Source organism: Triticum urartu, chromosome 3A (assembly GCF_056163025.1).
Source record: "Triticum urartu cultivar PI428250 chromosome 3A, HENAU_Tu73, whole genome shotgun sequence".
NCBI lineage: Eukaryota > Viridiplantae > Streptophyta > Magnoliopsida > Poales > Poaceae > Triticum > Triticum urartu.
In genome coordinates, this window is record NC_141875.1 from 7,667,295 (window position 1) to 7,690,113 (window position 22,819).

At 50.8% G+C, this 22,819-nt stretch overlaps 1 pseudogene; it reads left to right on the forward strand.

The window, feature by feature from the left end:
- The first annotated feature begins 14,785 nt into the window (after positions 1-14,785).
- Positions 14,786-16,173, forward strand: LOC147977646 (uncharacterized; annotated as a pseudogene).
- The last annotated feature ends 6,646 nt before the right edge of the window (positions 16,174-22,819 follow it).

The following is a 22,819-nucleotide window of genomic DNA, read 5'->3' on the forward strand; positions in this document are numbered from 1 at the left end:
TCCTTGTTGGAACATTTACTTACTTGTTGGGATATCATTATATGGCTATGTTATCTTAATGCATCTATATACTTGGTAAAGGGTGGAAGGCTCGGCCTCCCGCCTAGTGTTTTGTTCCACTCATGCCGCCCTAGTTTCCGTCATATCGGTGTTATGTTCCTGGATTTTTGCGTTCCTTACACGGTTGGGCTATAATGGGAACCCCTTGATAGTTCGCCTTGATGAAAGCTTTTCCAGCAATGCCCAACATTGGTTTTACCATTTGCCACCTAGCCTCTTTTTCCCTTGGGTTTCCGGAGCCCGAGGGTCATCTTTATTTTAGCCCCCCACGGGCCAGTGCTCCTCCGAGTGTTGGTCCGAACTAGAGTCCTGTGCAGCGCCCCCTCGGGGAAACTCGAGGTTTGGTTTTAGTTGTATGGAGCGCTCATCTGAGTGTGCCCTGAGAAAGAGATATGTGCAGCTCCTATCGGGATTTGTCGGCACATTCGGGCGGTGTTGCTGGTTTAGTTTTGACCTGTCGAAATGTCTTGTTGTACCGAGATACCGAGTCTGATCGGAACGTCTTGGGTGGAGGTCTATTCCTTCGTTGACCGTGAGAGCTTGTCATGGGCTAAGTTGGGACTCCCCTGCAGGGATTGAACTTTCAAAAGCCATGCCCGTGGTTATGGGCAGATGGGAATTTGTTAATGTCCGGTTGTAGATAACTTGAACTTAACTTAATTAAAATGAATCAGCCGTGTGTGTTACCGTGATGGCCCCTTCTCGGCGGAGTCCGGGAAGTGGACACGGTGTTGGAGTAATGCTTGCGCAGGTTGTTCCTATAGATTCTCGCTCGCGCTTTTCCTCCTCTTCTCGCTCTCTTTTGCGAATAAGTTAGCCACCTTATATGCTAGTCGCTTGCTGCAGCTCCACATATATTTGCCTTACCCCTTCCTATAAGCTTAAATAGTCTTGATCGCGAGGGTGCGAGATTGCTGAGTCCCCGTGGTTCACAGATACTATAACTCCAGATGCAGGTCCAGGTGTTTCCGCTCCAGGTGACGAGTACGAGCTCAAGTGGGAGTTCGACGAGGACTCTCAGCATTACTATGTGTCTTTTCCTGATGATCAGTAGTGGTGCCCAGTTGGGGTTTGATCGGGACCGTGTCGCATGTTGGGTTATTTTCTATTTTGGCGCCGTAGTCGGGCCATGAGTGTTTGGATGATGTATGTTATTTATGCACTTTGATGTGACGTGGCGAGTGTAAGCCAACTATGTATCTCCCCTTTTTATTATATATATTACATGGGATGTTGTGATGATTGCCTAACTTGCGACGTTGCTTTCAATGCGGTTACGTCTCTAAGTCGTGCCTCGACACGTAGGAGCTATAGCCGCATCGAGGGCGTTACAAGTTGGTAATCAGAGCCTTCCCCGACCTTAGGAGCCCCATTGCTTGATCGTTTTTAGCAGCCGAGTTGTGTCTAGAAAAAAAAGTTTTGAGTCATTTAGGAATTATATATCGGAGAGCATAGGAATTCTTTTTACTTCCCAGTCTCCTCATCGCTCTGGTAAGGCATCCTGACGTAGAGTTTTGACTCTTCTCTTCTCAAATTTCACTAAAAAAAATTTAGGATCACGCGAGTATCTTGGAATCGTTCCGATGGCTTATGATGAGAACATTGTCTTGGTGCCTCCTGTCAGGGGTTTAGTGGAAGTGTCCCGGGGAGTTGAGCTCTGAGGTGTTGTCATCATAATTTTATCGTTGCAATTCTGGAATACTTGAGATATTTTCGCCGACATCGAAAATCTCTTTTATGCAGTTCGTTGGTGAGATAACCTCGACGCCACCCAGTACTGGGGCGGGAGTTCGGGAGTATCACCATAACTTGTATAACGGATGCTTTTCGAAGGTTGAGGTAGACGGTTTCCGAAGGTTTCTTGGTTATGTGTTGAAGGATGGATACAGCTGGATGTAGGAATTGCTAGTTTGGGTGAGATATTATGCTTCCCCTGTATCCCCAACACCTGATTGCATAACCGGAAAGTTTCGGGAGTTTCATAGGTGGGAATTCTCGTAGCTCTAGTTCTTCTTCCATGGATATTGGTTTGAGATTGGGATTTCTTACCGATTATTCGTTCCTGATCCGTACCTTGTTGATTTACTTCTTCTACCTAATTCTACGTGGCTTCGCAATTTAGGGATATGTGACCACTTCAAGAGAAATGCATTCGGTCATTTTGTTCGGATGTGAAGACTTTATGTTGCAATTTTCATTCCGTTGGCTTCAGCTTCATTTATCTGTCTATGTGCTAACGGTGGTCAACCTCTTCAGGATGGCTCCCGCTAAGAGCACCAGTCAGAACCAGAATCAAGATCCGCCACCACCTCCACCTCCTCCGGAGGCATGGCAAGCTGTGATGGCCGCAACCAATGCAAACACACAGTTGATCATGCAAATCCTCCAAGAGCACAATCAAGGCAGGCAAGGGAATCAAGGCAACAATCAGAATCATTTTGCTACACTGAACCAGTTCCTTGCTAATGGTCCAAAGACGTTCAGCAATTGTGTTGAGGCTTCCGATGCTGACGATTGGCTTGTGGATCTGGGCAAGCATTTTGAGTGCAGCAACGTCAGGCCTGAAGATTTCGTCAAGTTCGCTTCCTTCCAACTCAGAGATCAGGCTGCAAAATGGTTCCAGCAGTACAAGGATTCTAGAGGTGGACGTCTGATCACTTGGGATGATTTCCGTCAAGATTTCCGAGCTCATCACATCCCTCGAAGTGTGGTTGAAAGTAAGCGTCAGGAATTCCGCAATCTGAAGCAAGGCTCTTTGTCTGTCTATGACTACAACAAGTTGTTCCAGAAGCTCGCCCGCTTTGCCAAGCAGGACGTACCTGATGAGAAGAGTATGATATATCAGTTCAGGGGTGGTCTCAGAGAAGAAATTCAGCTCGCTCTTGTCCTCTTTGAGCCGTTGAGATACGATGAGTTCTACAACATGGCACTGAAGCAAGAGGCTGCTCAGTTGAGGTGTGATGCTTCCAAGAAGCGAGTCAGAGATGCTACTCCTTCTTCCTCTACTCAAGTGGCCAAGCAGCAGAAGTATTGGCTTCCTCCTCCTCCGTTTCGTCAGCCGTATCAGCAGAAGAGCAAAAGTGGCAGTGGTTCTTCCCACCCACCCAACCCTGGCTTTCAGAACAAGTCTTCGTCTCAACCTCCAAGATCAAGTGCTTCGTACCACCGTCCGCTTTCAGAGGTCACGTGCAACAAGTGCCAAGAAAAGGGTCACTATGCCAACAAGTTTTTCAACCAGAGGCGTCTTCCTCCTCCCCCTCCTGTGAGATCGGCAAGTACAGCAGTGGTCAAGCATAACCCCAAGCATGCCAAGGTCAATATGGTGAATGCAGCTCAGGCAAAGGACTCTTCAGATGTCATCATGGGTAACCTTCCTGTTAACGATATTCCTGCAAGAGTTCTTTTTGACACTGGTGCATCGCATTGCTTCATTTCTAAACCTTTTGCATCAAAGTATGAGTGCGATTATCAGTATCTGCAAAATTCTTTGCAAATTGTGTCATCGGGCAAGCAAATGACAGCTAATATCTGCGTTCCGGATGTTACTATCACTTTGGGTGACTACAAGTTTCTAGCTTCTCCTATTGTTCTGGGCGACTCGGATATTGATCTTATTCTCGGAATGGATTGGCTTTCTAAGCACAAGGCACATCTTGATTGTGCAGCCAGGCAGATTCAATTGACTCATTCGTCTGAGGATGTAATTTTCTTTGCCGCTCGTGATGATACCATCTATCTGTTTTCTCTCAATGAGAAGGGTGAACTGGATGCTATCTCCCAAATTCCAGTCGTTTGCGAATATCAAGACGTCTTTCCAGAAGAGCTCCCAGGAATTCCTCCGCACCGGCCAGTTGAATTCGTTATTGATCTTGAGCCCGGCACGGAACCTGTGTGCAAACGTCCTTACAAGCTCGGACCTGAAGAGTTGAAGGAGCTGAAGAAACAACTCGATGAGCAAGAGAGAATGGGTCTCATCCGGCCTAGTTCTTCTCCGTGGGGTTGTGGTGTTCTTTTTGTGAAGAAGAAGGATGGATCGGACCGACTTTGTGTTGATTACCGACCATTGAACAAGAAGACCATCAAGAACAAATACCCACTTCCCAACATCAATGAGCTGTTTGAACAACTCAAAGGTGCCCAAGTATTCTCCAAGCTTGATCTCCGTATGGGTTATCATCAGATTCGTATCCGTGAGCAAGATATTCCCAAGACGGCCTTCAGGACAAGCTTTGGTTCATATGAATACACTGTCATGCCTTTTGGCCTCGTCAACGCTCCTCCGACTTTCTCTCGCATGATGAACTTCATCTTCAACGCCTACACCAATGACTTCGTTTTGGCCTATCTCGACGACATTCTGGTTTTCTCCAAGAACAAGGAAGATCATGCCAAACACTTGCGTTTGGTGCTTGATAAGCTCAGGGAACATCAGTTCTACGCCAAGTTCTCCAAGTGTGAATTTTGGCTCGATGAGGTTCTTTATCTTGGTCATATCATCTCTGCCAAGGGCATTGCCATGAATCCTGAGAAGGTGTCTGCAATTGTGAATTGGGAACCTCCTCAGAACGTGAAGCAACTCCGCAGTTTCCTCGGTCTCGCAAGCTATTGCCGAAGATTCATTGAAAACTTTTCTAAGATCGCGAAGCCTCTCTCAAATCTTCTTCAGAAGCACGTCAAGTACGTTTGGTCTCTGGAGTGTGATATTGTTTTCAACACTTTGAAAGAGAAGTTGATCACTGCTCCAGTTCTGACTCCGCCTGATGAATCCAAACCGTATGAGGTCTTTTGTGATGCCTCTCTCCAAGGTCTTGGCGTAGTGTTGATGCAAGAAAAGAAAGTTGTTGCTTATACCTCTCGCCAGTTGAAGCCTAATGAGAAGAACTACCCCACTCATGATCTCGAGTTGCGGCAGTTGTGCATGCTCTTTTGACTTGGAGACATCTTCTGTTGGGAAGAAAAGTGGACATTTTCACTGATCACAAGAGTCTCAAGTACATCTTCACCTAGCCTAATCTCAACCTCAGGCAAACTCGATGGGTCGAAATGATTCAAGAGTATAATCCGAGTATCGAGTATACTCCAGGCAAGGCCAATGTGATTGCTGATGCATTGAGCAGGAAAGCGTATTGCAACAGTCTGATTCTTAAGCCTTATCAACCCGAGCTTTGTGAAGCTTTCCGCAAACTGAATCTGCAAGTTGTTCCTCAAGGTTTCCTCGCCAACCTGCAAGTCTCTCCTACCTTAGAAGACCAGATTCGCCAAGCCCAGCTTCTTGATGCTATGGTGAAAAAGGTGAAGATTGGGATTGCCAAGAGTCAGTCCAAGTACAAGTGCTACCGCCTTGATGACAAGGACACTCTCTTCTTCGAGGATCGAATTGTGGTACCCAAAGGTGACCTTCGTAAAGTTATCATGAACGAGGCTCACAATTCTCTCCTCTCCATCCACCCTGGGAGTACAAAGATGTATCAGGATCTCAAGCAAGCTTATTGGTGGACTCGAATGAAGCGCGAGATCGCCCAATTCGTGAATGAATGTGATGTCTGCAGAAGAGTGAAGGCAGAACACCAAAGGCCAGCTGGTCTCCTCCAACCTCTTGCCATTCCAGAATGGAAGTTTGACCACATTGAAATGGACTTCGTGACTGGGTTTCCAAAGTCCAAGCATGGCAATGATGCTATATTCGTTGTCATTGAAAAGCTCACCAAAGTGGCTCACTTTCTGCCTATCAAAGAGTCGATCACTGCAGCTCAATTGGCGGAACTCTATACCTCTCGAATTGTCTCTCGGCACGGTATTCCTCAAGTGACATCTTCAGACCGTGGCAGCATCTTTACCTCCAAGTTTTGGGATTCTTTTCAGAAGGCCATGGGCACTAACATCCGCTTCATCACAGCTTTCCATCCTCAAACAAGCGGTCAAGTCGAGCGTGTCAACCAGATTCTTGAAGATATGCTCAGGGCTTGTGTGATCTCCTTCGACATGAAGTGGGAGGATTGTCTTCCTTATGCTGAATTCTCATACAACAACAGTTTTCAAGCAAGTTCGGGCAAGGCCCCATTTGAAATTCTGTATGGCAGGAAGTGCCGTACCCCTCTCAACTGGTCCAAAACCGGTGAACGTCAGCTGCTGGGTAATGACTTAATTACAGAGGCAGAAGAAATGTGCAAAGTCATTCGTGATAACCTCAAAGCAGCCCAATCCCGCCAGAAGAGTTACTATGATAGTAAGCACCATGATTTGGCTTTCGAGATCGGAGATCATGTTTACCTCCGCGTCTCTCCTATGAAAGGGACTCATCGCTTCGGTATCAAAGGGAAGCTTGCCCCTAGATACGTGGGACCTTTCAAGATTGTCAGCAAGAGAGGCGACCTCGCCTATCAACTCGAGCTTCCTTCAAACTTTGCAAATGTTCATGATATGTTCCATGTCTCTCAGCTTCGAAAGTGCTTCAAGACTCCTGACCGCACAGTCAACTTCGAGGACATTGAGCTCCAAGAAGATCTCTCTTATCGTGAGCACCCAGTTGCTATTCTTGAAGAGACTGAACGCAAGACCCGCAACAAGTCAATCAAATTTCTCAAAGTCAAGTGGTCACACCATTCCGACCGTGAAGCTACCTGGGAACGCGAGGATCACCTCCGTTCTGAGTACCCGACGTTCTTTCAGTCCTAGATCTCGGGACGAGATCTTTTCATAGTGGTGGAGTGTTGTAACGCCCCAGACATAACTTTCCCAATTTGTACTCCAACTCTTGCTGTTTCCGGCGTTAAGTTATATTTATTTCTCGGGTTTGGGTCTTTGTCTCCGTGTGTTGTTTTCGTTGTCATGCATCTCATATCATGTCATCATGTGCATTGCATTTGCATACGTGTTCATCTCATGCATCCGAGCATTTTCCCCGTTGTCCGTTTTGCATTCCGGCGCTTCGTTCTCCTCCGATGGTCATTTCTACCTTTCTTTCGTGTATGGGGATTAAACATTTCCGGATTGGACCGAGACTTGTCATGCGGCCTTGGTTTACTATCGGTAGACCGCCTGTCAAGTTTCGTATCATTTGGACTTCGTTTGATACTCCAACGGTCAACCGAGGGACCGAAAAGGCCTCGTGTGTGTTGCAGCCCAACACCCCTCCAATTTGGCCCAAAACCCACCAAACTCCGCTCCATCATCTAGATCGTTCGATCACGATCGCGTGGCCAAAAACCGCACCTCATTTGGACTCTCCTAGCTCCACTTATGCCTATAAATAGGACCCCCCGAATTTCGGATCTCTCCCTCTCCCCGAAACCCTAAATCCCTCTCCGCCGCGCCGGACGTGTCCGACCCGACGCCCGCAGCCAATCCGCCGCCGCCATGTGGCGCTCGCCGCCACCACCGCCGCCGCGGGCCGGGAGGCCCGGCTCCGGCCCCCGCGGCCCGTCTCTCCGCCGCGCGCCCCCGCGCCTCCCTCCACACCGCGCCGCCGCCTACTCCACCTCCGGTGGCTGGCGCCGCCGCGAGCCGCCACTGCGCCGCCGCGGCCGTCTCTCCGCCGCCCGGCCCGGCCGCCCCTCCCACGACCCCGCCGCCGCTCCACTCCGCCGCCGCACCGCGCTGCTCCACTCCGCCGCCGCACCGCGCTGCTCCGGCCACCTCCAAGTCCCACGCCGCCCCGGCCTTCTCCTTCCTCTCCGGCGACCAACGAACTCCGGCGAGCTCCAAGTCCGGTCAACCTCGGGATCCGCGCCGCCGATCCGGATCTGGATCTGAAACCCTAGCCGGTTGACTTTTTCCCCTCTTCCCCTAATTTTTGTGCATACTTTGACCTGCCATGTCTCCGCATCCGTAGCTCCGTTTTGGACATATAGTATATCAAAATGTTCGTCTCGACGAGTACATAATTTCATTCCATTGCATCATTTTCATTTGAATTTATCTTGATGCCCGAAATTCTGTTAGAAGGAGGCTTCGTGAGTTAATTGTCAGATCTGCTAGTACATCTTAGACTTTTGTCATTTTTTCCATGATTGTTGTGTGCATGATATGCCTGTGAGTCCTTCATATGTTTTGTTAAGCATCTTGTTATATTTCCAGAGATGCAACCCATGCATTTTTGTGATGTGTGTGGTGACTTGTGCAAGCTTGCAAAAAGAGGCACCCGGTAAATCTGTTTTCAGGGACTTAGTAGTTTTCACTAAGTCTGGGATTATTTAGTTCATGATGCCATATGTTCATGCTGTTTCCTAGTGATCCGTGCCTCTTTTGAGGATGATCAGTCAACGACCGTGTTATGCTCTATCCATCCATGTCTTTACTTGCAATTATGGAGCAACCTAGCTTGAGTCAATCGAGCTCTACTTTTGCTTCGTTGTGAATCTGGGCAGATCGTCAACTTGTTTGCGATTTTGCCGATGCTATTGTAGTTGATCCGTGCATGCTATTCCATTGTTCTTGCCATGTCTAGCTAGCTTTTTGTGCCTTCTTAATGGATGTATGCTTGCCTTGCCATGACTTGCACCGTAGTGAGTGCATCGAGCTCGTTTACATGCCCTCGTGAGTAATATTTCAGCATGTCTTAGTTTTCACTAAGTCTGAAAACTGATTGTGTTTTAGCTATGTTCGTGTGCTTGTTAGTATTTTTTGTGATCCCTTTTGGCCACAGGTCACTAAGGGTCTTTTGTTAAGCTTGTTGAGTAGCTCCATGCCATGTCCTTCTTTGACATAATCAGGTCATGTATCATGTTGTTTTGTTGCTCCAAAGAGGGCTTCATGATCTGAAATTTCAGACAAGTGTTAATTTCACCAAGTCTGAAATCTGTTTTGCATTTGCGTTTTTGCCATGCTTGTTTGAACCTCATAATGGATGAATTGGCCGTGGCTCAGTGCTAGTATTTTGTTAAGCATCTTGAATTCTTCCCTGCCATGTCTTTTGTTGTCATGTTTGAGTGCTGTAGCATGTTCATTTCATTGCATTTAGATGCCTACTTGCTGTAAATCGCAGACCGGTGTCATATTTGAATCGCTTGCCATTTCCAAACCGTAACTCCGATTCCGATGATCTTTATATCATTTTCAAGCGGTTTCATCCCCTCTTTCCAGTGGCATACTTGATTTTCCAAGTTGAAGCCAGGTTCATGCATTTCCTGTCATATCTTGCATTTTGCATCCCGCATCGCATCCCGCATAGCATACCATCATTGCATCTTATTGTTTGAGCTTGCACGTGGCTGATTGTATCCTTGTTGCTTGTTTGTCTTGTTTGGGTAGAGCCGGGAGACGAGCTCGCTAACGAGGAGCCCGTTGAGTTTGCTTTTGAGGATCCAGTCAACTCTGACAGCTTTGCAGGCAAGATGATCATACCCTCGAAATCACTACTATCTTTGCTATGCTAGTTTGCTCGCTCTTTTGTTATGCCAATGCTACGATGCCTATATTTTGCTTGTCAGCCTCCCAATTGCCATGTTGAACCTCTAACCCACCATGTCCTAGCAAACCATTGATTGACTATGTTACCGCTTTGCTCAGCCCCTCTTATAGCGTTGCTAGTTGCAGGTGAAGATTGGAGCCGTTCCTTGTTGGAACATTTACTTACTTGTTGGGATATCATTATATGGCTATGTTATCCTAATGCATCTATATACTTGGTAAAGGGTGGAAGGCTCGGCCTCCCGCCTAGTGTTTTGTTCCACTCATGCCGCCCTAGTTTCCGTCATATCGGTGTTATGTTCCCGGATTTTTGCGTTCCTTACACGGTTGGGCTATAATGGGAACCCCTTGATAGTTCGCCTTGATGAAAGCTTTTCCAGCAATGCCCAACATTGGTTTTACCATTTGCCACCTAGCCTCTTTTTCCCTTGGGTTTCCGGAGCCCGAGGGTCATCTTTATTTTAGCCCCCCACGGGCCAGTGCTCCTCCGAGTGTTCGTCCGAACTAGAGTCCTGTGCAGCGCCCCCTCGGGGAAACTCGAGGTTTGGTTTTAGTTGTATGGAGCGCTCATCTGAGTGTGCCCTGAGAAAGAGATATGTGCAGCTCCTATCAGGATTTGTCGGCACATTCGGGCGGTGTTGCTGGTTTAGTTTTGACCTGTCGAAATGTCTTGTTGTACCGAGATACCGAGTCTGATCGGAACGTCTTGGGTGGAGGTCTATAACTTCGTTGACCGTGAGAGCTTGTCATGGGCTAAGTTGGGACTCCCCTGCAGGGATTGAACTTTCAAAAGCCGTGCCCGTGGTTATGGGCAGATGGGAATTTGTTAATGTCCGGTTGTAGATAACTTGAACTTAACTTAATTAAAATGAATCAACCGTGTGTGTTACCGTGATGGTCCCTTCTCGGCGGAGTCCGGGAAGTGGACACGGTGTTGGAGTAATGCTTGCGCAGGTTGTTCCTCTAGATTCTCGCTCGTGCTTTGGCTCCTCTTCTCGCTCTCTTTTGCGAATAAGTTAGCCACCTTATATGCTAGTGGCTTGCTGCAGCTCCACATATATTTGCCTTCCCCCTTCCTATAAGCTTAAATAGTCTTGATCGCGAGGGTGCGAAATTGCTGAGTCCCCGTGGCTCACAGATACTATAACTCCAGATGCAGGTCCAGGTGTTTCCGCTCCAGGTGACGAGTACGAGCTCAAGTGGGAGTTCGACGAGGACTCTCAGTGTTACTATGTATCTTTTCCTGATGATCAGTAGTGGTGCCCAGTTGGGGTTTGATCGCGACCGTGTCGCATGTTGGGTTATTTTCTATTTTGGCGCCGTAGTCGGGCCATGAGTGTTTGGATGATGTATGTTATTTATGCACTTTGATGTGACGTGGCGAGTGTAAGCCAACTATGTATCTCCCCTTTTTATTATATATATTACATGGGATGTTGTGATGATTGCCTAACTTGCGACATTGCTTTCAATGCGGTTATGTCTCTAAGTCGTGCCTCGACACGTAGGAGCTATAGCCGCATCGAGGGCGTTACAAGTTGGATGGTACTGTCCTATTTGAACATGGTCACAAGAGTATGACATGATACATGGATACACTTGGATGAGCATAGCTTTAAAGAAACCGTCTGGCGTATTCTGTAACATCATTTGTGCCATCTATAAAGTTGAAGCATTACCTATATGAAATCTACAATATTATTGATTACCATATGTATATTTGAACCATTACCTATATATGAAATGTATCATATTATTGATTCAAATTTTCATCTTTGCTATGTGGATGTTACTATGAAAATTAACGAAAAATCCCCGCAGCAACTCGCAAGGAATCATCTAGTTTTTCTAGTAATTAGCCTTGTTAATCTTTAGGTGTGGTCTTTTGTTTTCGAGCACCAACCTTCATTTGTCTAGCTACGTATGTGCGAACATGTTATATTTGTTTTATTTGTATACGAACAAGTTATACAAATAAAACAAATATTCTGTGTGAATCTCGTCTTACGGAGGAGGATCGAGCTAAGATAATCACTGTTATGTGGGCTATATGGACATCCCGCAACAACATAACACATGACAGGATTAGTATGGAGCCGGTCCAATCCTTAAAGCGCATCAGGGAAACACTAATGTTGTTAGAGCTACCGATGGAGTATACCAGAACTCTACCTGGCTATGGGTGGAGATCACCAGGCCCAGACTACATCAAGATCAACACGGATGGTAGTGTCTCTCCGACTGAAAACAGAAGCGGGGCAGGTGGTGTTGCATGCACTTCCTCCGGCTTCATTGCTGCCTGGAGCAAGCCGCATGAGAATATCACGGATCCATTAATCGCAGAAGCGCTGGCTCTGCGAGATGGTGTCATCTTCGGCAAGCTTCGGGGTTTTTCGCGGGTGATCTTCGAGGTCGACTGCTTGGAGCTGGTTCAGCTCTGGAACTCGCGACAGTTCTCGCGCTCTCTTATAGCACCTATTCTTCTCGAAATTGGAGGGCTAGCCTCTTCGTTTGTTTACTTTGATATTCTTCATGTACTGAGACAATCCAACACATCAGCTCACCTGTGTGCGAAACATGCAAGCACCCTAGGCGTGTCTGATTGTTGGATGAACTCCCCCCCTGGTTTCCTCGTGACCAGCCTCATGGCTGATCGCGCTGGAGCTGCTAGTGAATGAATAAAGCTTGATGATTCCCGCAAAAAAAGAACAAGTTATACATATTAACACGACCTTATTCTATTACCAAGTGAAATTCTTCATGCACATTTCTACTCCAGATACTCATGACATTGTTCTACAAACTTTTACATATTTTGACTTCAAACAAATCTTATATACGGGACTAAAAAGGAGCGGAGTGATTATTTTTTATATGGAGTTGATCCTCCTCTATTATTTGAACAAACTCCGCCACCATGCCCTAACTCATCTTTGTGACTTAAATATGTATCCGCGAGCATGGAAACGCTCGCAAAAACACACCTCACAAATTCAAACTTACATGATCAGGCGCATATGGAAATTGGATATCAGTTAAATGGAACTATCATTTAATTAGGAGTCTCATATGTCCATGCCGAAACAAAGAAAGCAAATCGACATGCCAATGACCAAGTGAATTTCTTCATACACATTGCTATGTGATTTGACCAAACTCCGCCACCATGACCCAACTCACCTTTGGTAGTTTACCTAAATATGCATCGGTGATCATGCATCTGTATGTAATCGTTCACAAATTTGATAAACACACATGAGAAATTCAGATTCATGAGACCTGGTGCGTTTGGAATTGCATTACTAAAAGTCATTTAAATGAATCTTTCCAATTAGTTAGGAGTCTTTATATAGCCATGCGGAGAAATAAAAAAAAACAAATCAACATCTCTATGATTTCACCAAACTCCACCACGCCATGGCCAAACTCATCTTTGCGACTCAAATATGTAATCGACGGGCATGGAAACATTCACAAATTCGATAAACACACTTCACAAATTCAAACTCACAAGACCGGGGTGCATATAGAAATTGGATATCACACTTCGCAAGCTTGAATGGAACTATCATCAATTAATTAGGAGTCTCATGCCGAAAACTAAGATAGCAAATCAACATGCCAATCAATGTTTCTTCCTTGTGTCGTGCCAAGGATCAATCAATTGCCTAATAACTACAGTAGCCTACTAGTGAAAACAGAACGACGGAAATCGATCGTGAACTGGCCTGGCGGGTTCACCGCCACGGTCACTCGGCATCAGCCTCCGCCGGGGCATCAACGGCCTCACCGCCACCGTCAGCCTCGATTGCGGCCACCGCGTCGTCGTCGTGTGGGGCATCAACCGGCGCGACGGCCGCTCCGTGCAATGACGCATGGATCTCGTCGATGGCGGCTTGGGCGTGCGGGGCGTTGTGCTGGAGGTAGTGCACGACGACGAGCCCGAGCGGGCCGTCCGGGTGATCAGTGACGACGCCCAACTCGAGCGCCGGCGAGCGGAACGCCCACAGGTCGACCATGGCCGGCTCCAGCTCCTTGGGCTTGGCCTTGGGCTCCACGTGGAGGTTGTTGGCCTTCAGGAACTTGCCCCAGCCGACGATGAGGCGGTAGGCGCCGTTGCAGTGGAGCTTCTTGCAGGCGAGGTCGTAGGAGTTGCCGTCGCGGTCGTAGGCCTTCATGTCCACCTTGATCTGCTTCTCAATCAGCTGCTTCTCCTCCACGGTCAGCACATCGTCCAGCCCGTGCTTCTTCCATTTCTTGCAGGACATGAGCAGCCGGCTCTGGTCGAGCAACCGGTCCGACTTCGACAGCAACTTCCCGTAGATGCGAACTGGGGCGGAGGCGTTCAGGCTCTTCAGGATCTGGTGCAGACTTGCGTCGACGACGGGGATCGACTCCAGCGAGAGGTCGTCCGGGCCGGGCCCTGCCGCCGCCGCCGCCGACGTCGACTTCATGCCGTACCAGAACAGGCGATCCGGGAGCTCCTTGCGGGTCTTGGGCTTCTTGCTTGCCCTTGCTGCCCTGGACGACGATCTTGATCTTGATAGTGGCACGGCCCTCCTTTCCAGCCAAACTGCGCCGGTCGAATCCAAGAACGCGCGGCCGTGAAGCTTCTTGCCCTTCTTGCCGGCTCTGGCGGGCGACTGAGGCAGGCGCGGCGGCGGGCTCTGCTCCGCGGCCTCGCCCTCGGGCTCTCCCGCGGAGGAGCCGGAGGATCCACCGGCCGGCGACGACGTCGACTCCATGCCGGCCAAGAACGCGCGCCCCTGACGTTTCTTGCCCTTCTTGCCGGCTCTCGCGGGAGATTGGGCCAGCAGCGCGGCGCGCGGCGACGGGCTCTGGTCCGTGGCCACGGCCTCGTGCTCTCCCGCCGCGGAGGAGCCGGAAGATCCACCGGCCGGCGACGACGTCGACTCCATGCCGGCCAAGAACGCGCGCCCCAGACGCTTCTTGCTCTTCTTGCTGGCTCTGGCGGAAGATTGGGCCAAGAGCGCTGCGCGGAAGATTGGAATGCGCTTGGAGGAGATGGGGTGGTGTGCTCGGGATTCGACTCTCGGGATTATTTATAAAGAGCGGCGGCAGGAGATAACTGAAACTTCAATACTTTTTTTTTGACGGGACTGAAACTTCGATACTAGTCGTTGGGTTTTCTCTCCCTCCTTCCTTCCAAAACATATGTACTCTAAGACCGTCTATATTCTCGGTACATCAAATTCGACCCTCAAACTCCCGCAAAGACGGGCGCATCCGTGAACATTGATCAGTCACACCTCAAAAAATCATTTACACAACCATATACCTCAAAGTGCCCACAAAATCCCCGCCGGCAGAGCGCCAGCGGTCCTGTCCGCGCCAGGCTTGGCCCTGTGCAACCGCGTCAAGCGGTGCAGCAGCGCCTCCGCTTCCCCGCCCCTCCCGCCCCCGCTCCACCGCCCCCCGCCTCGGCCCCGGTCATGGACCGCTTCCTCCACGCCGACCCCTCGCGTCGGCCCCGCACCAGCCACAAGTTCATCGTCGCCTCGCCGGCGGTGGAGCATGAGGAGCATGTTCTACGCCTGCATGCCGTCACGCTGTCCGCGGTCGACCGGAGGAGCTCCACCACCCCCATGGCGGTGGGCCTCGCCATCGAGGAGCAGCTGCGCTCCCCGCCGCACCAGCTCCGGGTGACTGCCCACAAGCCGGAGGACTTCCTTGTCATCTTCGACCTCCCGGCTCACCGGGACAATGCCGTCCGGCGCGGCGGAGGGCAGCAAGTTCCTGATCCGGGCTTGGAACGAAGACGACCACGCCGCTCTCCTCAAGCTGACGCTGCACGTCAGGGTGGTGGTCGAACACCTCCCCATGCAGCTCTGGACCCTCGAAGTCGCCGAGGAGGCGTTCGGCAACTGCTGCCGCGTCGACCGCCTTGACAGTCGCACCATCGCCCGCGACAACACCAGGCTGTTCTCCTTCTGGGCCTGGGTGTGGGACGTCGCCCACATCCCGACGAAGCGCGCCCTCTGGGTGCTGAAGCGCGGCGCGGGACGGGTCGACGAGGTGCTGGGGTTCGCTCCCCCGGATTGCAACACACCATTGCCGCCGGGCGTGCGCCGCTACGACCTGCTTGTTCACGTCGACCGCGTTGAAGACTGGGCTCCACCCTCCTCCGACCGCTCCTCCCACTCCGCGCAGAGCGGCATCCCTTCCTCGGAGTCGGAGGACGGCCGCCCGCTGCCTCAGATCGAGTCAGGGTCTTGGGCGGAAGGCGCGGAGGACGGCCAGAGCCAACCCCTCCGGCTTGCCCCGCAGGTTTCCGCCTCGGGCTGCCACGGCGTTCCTCGCGGCGCACATCGGGACCATGAGGACGAAGACGGCAGCGGCAACGGAAACGGCAGCCGTGGCCGCCGCTCCTGGAAGGACACGCTGCTCGAGCGCGGCAAGGACAAGGGCCCCGTCGCCGCGGAGGCGCGGCGCAGGCGGAGCAGTACTCCTTCAAGCGGCCGGAGGGAGCATCGGGCCAGGGGACACTCCTCGCAGCGCCAGCCTTCTGGCTCTGCAAGCCCTCCCCCGCCGGTGATCACCGCCTCCCCTCCTCTCCCGCTGCTTCGCCGCGTCTCCACCACCCCGCCCCCCTGCGCCGCCCGGCCCCGGAGGTCGAACCCATCCTCGCCACGTTCTTCTTCGACAGGGGAAGGGCGGTTTCCCCCCTTGGCAGAACCGACGTGATGCAGCAGGAGTTCGAGAGTGCCATGCTGGACGCTCTGTCCAAGCCCCTGGAGTTTGCGGGTTATCACGTTTTGGGGCCTGAGCTTGGAGAGGTCCATGACCGTGCTCTGGGCCCTGACTTGCTGATGCGCTGCCGTGCCGCCCCAACAGCGGCGAACGTCGAGCTCCAGGTGGGAGCGGTGACCCAACAAGTTGATCACCTGCAGTTGGCCGAGCGCGAGAAGGGAGAAGAGGGCATGATCATGAAGCTGTTCAAGAAGCCACCGCAGGCCATCCTCCCCACCCCCGCCGCGGCCCCCAAGCGGTCCTCGGCCCCACCAAAGACACGTTCCTCCTCAACTCCGGCAAGACAGAGCGCCCGTCAAGCTGCCACAAACAACGCGGTGCCTGTGTCCAAGCGGGGCACCATGCGGCTGATCCAGGAGCTGGGCGGCCTTGGCCCCAAGGACAAGTTCATGGAAAAGGCGGCCGCGGCGCTGGCGAAGAAGTTCAACGAGCCCCTCTCCGAACGCGACATCCTGGGCATTGCAAAGCTCACCGACATGGACCCAGAGGCGCTCAAGATCGCGGCCGGCATGGCCGACCCTGATGGTGCTGCCGATGCGGCTGATATGTGATGTTTCTAGTTCATCCCAGTAGTAGCCTCCGTCGACAGCCAGCCTTAAGCTGGTCTGAGTTAGGATCAGTGTCTATGTTAGTCTTCCTGGTAGAGTGGGTTAGGTCCTGTCGTCGCCGGGGTTTTGGGCCTGTTGGTGGCCGGCGACGCCCCCTGGATTGCTTGGTGGTGTGTTGTACTCTCGCATGTTCTTCCTGCAGTAGTATCTGTAGTCGACGAAGAAATTTCAGGTGTCCCCATGTATGAAAACAATTGTGCCATGATGTGCTGGAATGTGCGGGGTCTGAACTCGCCGGCAAAGAGGGAGGTGATCAGAGAGGTAGCAGACAAGCATAGGCTAGCCATCCTCTGCTTGCAAGAAACCAAGCTTGAAACCTGGACGCCCCAGCTGGCCCGCGATGTAGGTGGTAGTAGGCTAGATGGCTGCACGGTGCTGCCAGCGATGGGCACCAGAGGGGGCCTCGCCATTTTTTGGGACAAGGAGGTGTTGCTCGTAGACTCCCACGCGCTAGGGCAGTTCTCCATCACCGTTCCCGTTCGCGACATTGCCTCCTCGACCACGTTCTGGCTCACAAACATCTACGGCCCAACCGACGACAACCTAAAGGATGTGTTTCTAGCCGAGATCGCCGCCGCAGCCCCGCCGCTAGGGCAGCCTTGGCTTCTGATGGGCGACTTCAACATCATATAGCGGGCCAGCGACAAGAGCAATCTTAATATCAATAGAAGGATCATGGGTAGATTAAGGAGAGCATCGACTTCGCGGGTCTGCGCGAGATAAAGTGCAAAAATAGAAAGTTCACATGGAGTAACGAGTAGGAGCTTCCAACTTTCTGTAGCATAGACAAAATCTTCTGCAACAACGATTGGGAATCGCTCTTCCCCTCCTTCATGCTGATGGCGGCCTCAACCTCCTGCTCCGACCACTATCCGTTGCTGTTAGCTAGTGCCACTGCTCCGCCAAGACGTGCCTGCTTCCGCTTCGAGAGCTTCTGGGTGCGGTTTCCGCATTTTCAAGAAACCGTCCACCGGGCCTGGGAGAGGCCTGTTGATCACACCTGCCCAATCATCAGAATCAAGGTGAAACTGCAGAGAACAGCGAAGGATCTGCTGATATGGAGTAAGCAGCTGTTCGGGGGGGGAGGCGAAGCTCAAACTTCAAATTGCCAATGATGTCATTCTGCAACTAGATTTAGCCCAGGAGCAGCGCCCCCTGTCCCCCGTTGAATTTCAGTTACGCAAACAGCTGAAACTCCGGGTCTTGGGGCTGGCGGCGATTGAGCGGGCAAGAAGGAGGCAGGCATCACACGTGCTCTGGCTGAAGGCGGGCGACGCCAGCACGCGGTTCTTCCATGCAAAGATCTGCTCTTGAAGAAGGCGCAATTTCATTCATTCACTCACCACGGCCAGCCGCACTGCCACTACTCACGATGACAAGGCCAACATCATTCATGACCACTTCAGCTCCCTCCTTGGATCCAGCCTCCAGCGCGGCTGCACGTTCAACTGGGATGAACTGCACCTGCCCTCTGTGGATTCCCGAGGTCTCGACACTCCATTCACATAAGCTGAAGTGTGGGCTGCGATCTGTGCTTCTCCGACGAAAAAGGCGCCAGGGCCGGACGGCTTCTCAGGCGGCTTCTTCAAAGCGTGCTGGCAAACAATCAAGCCCGATATCATGGCCGTGTTCAGTCACTTTCACTCCATGGCAGCAACAAATTTTGAGGAGATCAACGGCGCTCTCATCGCCCTGTTGCCAAAGAAGGATGGGGCAACAAAGGTGGGGCATTTCAGGCCCATGAGCCTCATTCACTCGATCGCCAAGCTAATTGCAAAGGTTCTGTCCATCCGTTTGGCCAGTGTCATTGCACCAATAATATCTTCGGCCCAGAGTGCGTTTCAGAGATCCAAGTGCATCCATGACAGCTTCCTGTTCGTGCAAAACTCTGTTCGTTCTCTGCACAAAAAAGGGAGGAGGGCCCTGTTGTTCAAGTTAGATTTCGCAAAAGCGTTTGACTCCATCTCATGGGAGTACTTATTGGAGCTATTGGGAAGGCTGTGATTTAGCAATCATTGGCGGGAATGGATTGCCGTCCTGCTCTCTTCATCAACGTCTGAATGCATGCTCAATGGGGTCTCGGGGAAACACATCAAGCATCGAAGAGGGCTACGTCAAGGAGACCCCCTGTCCCCTCTGATGTTCATATTAGTGATCGACCAGCTGCATCGTATCCTACAGGCCGCCACGGAAAATGGCATGCTTGCGCCCCTCCCTGGCAAGCTCAGCAGTACCCGGGTTAGCCTTTATGCCGACGACGCTGTGATTTTCGCCAACCCTGACAAAGGGGAGGTTGAGGCGCTCATGAAGATTTCGAAACTCTTTGGGGAGGCCACGGGGCTAACGATCAACCAAGAGAAATCTACGGTTTCAGCGATCCGATGCTCTGATCTGAACCTTGCAGAGATCCTTCAGAGCTTCGGTGGCAAGCAGGTGGGCTTCCCCCTAATGTATCTAGGGCTGCCAATCACCTTGGGGCGGTTAAGGATGGTGCAGCTTCAATTTGTTCTAGATAGAATCAGAAACCGCCTCGCAGGATGGAAGGGCAAGCTCCTGACGTTGGCCGGCCGGCACGTTCTGGTTCAGTCTGTTCTGTCGGCCATGCCCACCTTCGCAATCACCGTTCTACGAGCCCCAAAGAAGTTCTTCGCTGAAGTGGACAAGATTCATCGCAAATTCCTGTGGGCACATGAGAAGGAGATCACCGGCGGCACTTGCAAGGTGAACTGGCAACGCGTCTGCTCTCCGACTAACTCCGGGGGTCTGGGTCTCCACAATCTTGATAAGTTCAGCAGAGCGCTCCGCCTACGCTGGCTCTGGCTCGCCTGGACAAGCCCGAAGCGTCCATGGGTGGGCACGGATCCCCCGTGCGATGACACAGACCGGCGGCTCTTCGAGGATTGCACCAAGGTCTCGGTGCACGACGGGAAGCAGGCAATTTTCTGGCGCTCAAACTGGCTACGTGGGGGGGAGGGGAGGGGGCGCTATACAGGCGCTTTCCCGCGCTGTATCAGCATGCAAGGAGGAAGAATCGGTCGGTGGCCGAGGCCCTGTCAGGAGACCGGTGGATCGCTGATCTTCAGCACGGCAACTGCACTGATCTGGTGGTTGACTTCATCGGCCTGTGGCGCGTCCTTGGATCGGCTGACCTCGCTCTGGTGCAAGGGGTCCTGGACGACATCAGATGGACGGCGTCCAACTCCGGCGTATACACCACGTCCTCGGCTTACCTGGCCCAATGCGACACCTCAAGAAGGCCGGGCTTCACCAATCTCTTTTGGAAGACGTGGGCGCCGGCGAAAACAAAGATGTTTTCCTGGCTCCTCCACCAGGATCGGCTATGGTGCAACGACAGATTGCAACGACGAGGATGGCCCAACAACTACTTCTGCGGCCTGTGTGCAAGACAACTGGAGTCCTCCCAGCATTTGTTCTGGGAATGTACCATCTCCAGAGCAGTTTGGCAAGCTGCGGTTGCATGGCACGGCTGCGGCGCGCTCCATCCGGGCACCTGGAGACCAAACACCAACGCCACTGCCTTGGTGAGAGAGATCACTGCAAAAACCCCGAGCGAGGCGCGGAAGGGGATTAAGTCGATGATCGTGCTGATCACTTGGGAGATCTGGCAGGAGCGAAATGAGGCAACTTTTAGAGGCAAGTGCCCTTCGGCCACATCCATTCTTGCCGCAGTCCGGCGCGCTCTGGATCAATGGAGAGTGGCGGGAGCAAAGCATCTCATGAGCCCCTTCGGAGACAGTCCGAAAATTATAGCCTAAGGATCTTTTCTTTGGCCCTCTGCTGCTTGCACAGCAAGGCCGCTTTATTTTTCTTTTTCTTGGGCTCTACTCTAGCCACCCACCTGATCACTTGATCATGTTTCCCGCCTTCTTCTTTCTAAACCAATGAAACGCCAGCAGTGCTGGATCTTTCAAAAAAAATTATGAAACCTCAAATCCATACAATTACGTCAAACCTAATCTAAGTGGAGGTTGTCCGGCTCTGCCATGCCCATCTCCGGCGGTTGGCTGCGCCCCTTGAAATGTTGCTCCGGTCACCGAGATTGAGTAGGACATGCGACGCGCACCGGTTCACGGGACTCGAGGTGCTACCGTCTCCCATGACCTACTCTTCCTAGTCGGTGTCCGGGGCCTTCACGGTGTTGATTGATGAGAGGTCTATACCTTCAAGGAGCATTCCGTTGTGTTTGGGGGAGGCCGACACCATACCCTCAGCTTGTTCTCCTGCTCCCTCTGCTTGACATGGTGGGCACGTCGCGCCATACCTTCAGCGAAAGGGCCGCAGATGGCCTCGTCGTTGGTTCGACAACGTAGGGGCTAGCTGCACGTCCGCCAAGGCGTTCAGACACCAGATGGAGCGCACTGCCTCCGGCGAGGCAGCGACGACGCACCGCGCATCTGATCTACGCGCCATTTGGGCGGAGGTGATCGATTCTCGGCAGATCGAGTCTGACCGCTGTCAAGCATTCTCCTCGCAGGCGTGGCGAAGTGCAATGCGGGTGACCATCTCCTCCTTGGGCCCGGTGGGATAAGATCTTGGGGCATATCGACCGATGGAGGACTCGGATCCGCTACCCGCCATGCTCGAGAAGGATGGAGTTCGGCGGAATTGAGCTTGGGGCGGAGGGGAAGGGATTAGAATGGAGTGGCTAGCGTTTGCTCCGGGGAGCGGATGGGGATGAATATATGTAGGGTTGGGTGGGCCAGCGTTTGTGGGCTCCGACATGGCAGACGCGCTCGGGCGCACCCGGTCCACACCATATCCACCCCATATTTGTGTTGGATATGAAGGGTGCCGGTCAACTAGGTCGTTTGAGGCCGGTTTGAGGTGCCGGCAGGGTCGCATTTTTTTTGACTAGGCACTAACCGGGCCATCCTTCCGGGCGTTTGAAGGGTGTTTGAGGAGACTGGTCGTAGATCCTCCAATATGTCACCTAGGATGTTCATGCCCATTATCTATTTTGTTGGATCCTTTTGAGCATGTTGATTTTTAAAGAAGAGAAATGGAACAAAGATCACCATGATTTCTTTTTCATAATCACATCTACACGTTTTTTGACTATAATTTCCAACCTTTATCAATAGTGGGTCGAACCAATGCATTAAAACTTCCCGTCAGTTGCAGTTGCTGAGACAAGCAACGAACATTTTCCAGACCGCATGGCAAACAGTTGTCCATTGAAAAAAGTCCAAAACAAACCTTAAACTTGTAGGCGAAAGCTAAATCAAATCCTGACCGTTGAAACCCGGAAATTGGCACTCTGAATTTATCAATCCCGGTATATTTTGAGCCTTGAGAGTGTTTAGCCCGGCACATTAGTGGTCATTCACGCCGCACATGCATAGTTGTAGGTTCGCTCGCTCTGCTATGTTTTTCCCCCCTTTTGCCTTTTTCCTCTAGCTTTTCTTTGATTTTTCAACAGTTTTCTTTTTTCCTTCGTTATACTTTATGTTTTCACTGTTTTTTTTCTTTCTTCATTATATTTTTGGTTTTCTTTTGTTTCTTTCTTGATTTTCTTTGTATTTTTTCTTTGCCGGTTTTAATTGGTTTTGTTTTTGACACATGTCTACTTTTTCTCAGTATACAATGTACATTTTTAGGGCACATGTGTATTTTTTTAATAAACTTTGAACATTTTCAAAATACATTATGTATATTTTTTAAAATCCTTATTTTAAGCACGTTTATGAATATACAGCAAACATTTTGAAATACACACAGTATATTTCTTAATGACAATAAAAATATTTCAAACTTCCCTAAAATATTTCATAAAATAAACTTCCCTAAAAACATAATTTTTAATACACTCTGGACATTTTTCAAATACATTATCAACAATTTTAAAAATACATGTTTTCAGCTCTTATTTGAATACACGGTAATACTTTTTGAACTTCCCTAAAAAACACTGTAACCTTTTTTAAACTTGTTAAAAAAACTTCCCTCAAAAC